Consider the following 1,147-nt stretch of genomic DNA (forward strand, 5'->3'; position numbering starts at 1 on the left):
ACACAAGAATTTCCACAGTCACTTTAAACTTAACAACCTTTATAACATACGCTATAAATCACAGCGATTCACACACTTTACTTACGTTGCCTACTGTTCGCTTGACTCGGTTATTTATCTCTTCAATTCCGCTGGTTTTTCTCGCCAGTCTTATATACGAAAAAGAGGGCGTCTAGCAAACACTCGGAGATTCGCAAGGTTCCTCGATAATTCATTATCCTTCGAGAAACTACAGCGCGCATGCTTCCGGCGTCGCGTGACTTCCGCTGTCGTAACAATATTATACTTTCGTAAGCTATATCTTCAATGTTTTAAATTAGGGTTTGGTTTGGTTTGAATTTCGCGCAAAGCTACACGAGGGCTATCTGCACTATCCGTACCTAATTTAGCAGTGTAAGACTAGAGGGAAGGCAGCTAGTCATCACCACCCAACATCAACTCTTGGGCTACTCTTTTACCAGTGGATAGTGAGATTGACCGTCACATTATAACGCCCCCCACGGCTGAAAGGGTGAGCATGTTTGGTGTGACGGGGATTCGAACCCGCGACCCTCAGATTGCGAGTCGAGCGCCCTAACCACCTGGCCATGGTTAATTTAGGTGTTAACTAAAAGGCGCAGGATGTTAAGATCTATAAACTTTGGCTAATATCTAGACATAGATACATTACTTATAGTTAGTTGAGCTACTGAGTAATGATTGGGAATTGAGTGAAGTAGTTTTTATTCGAGAGAACACTAATCAAGCAAAATTATTCAGTAAGAGTTAATGCTTCAGTATTTGTTATGAATCGAGAAATTTTTTTGGTAAACGTTATTGGTGTATTAGACTTATAGTAGATTAAAATTTTATGTTGAAAAGCTGATTTTTTAACTTATGTCTGCAACTTGCGTCAAATAGTCCGAGTGAACCCTCCCAATGATAGAACAAGTTACAAAAACTGGTGAATGAAGTTGGATTATTTTGGTGAAAATAAAACATTACTTTAGCTAAACTTGAACTTCAAATGTTTAAGATGACGACAATGCAGCTATTGATTCCTTACAGTCTCTGTAATGACCAAATTTCCAAAATGATAACAGTTTCCTCTATTTAGTATCCTCTGGAAATATTTCTTATTCCAAAAGATTAATATACAGTTACTTCC

The sequence above is a fragment of the Limulus polyphemus genome, unplaced genomic scaffold (genome assembly GCF_000517525.1).
Source record: "Limulus polyphemus unplaced genomic scaffold, Limulus_polyphemus-2.1.2 Scaffold530, whole genome shotgun sequence".
Classification (NCBI taxonomy): Eukaryota; Metazoa; Arthropoda; class Merostomata; order Xiphosura; family Limulidae; genus Limulus; species Limulus polyphemus.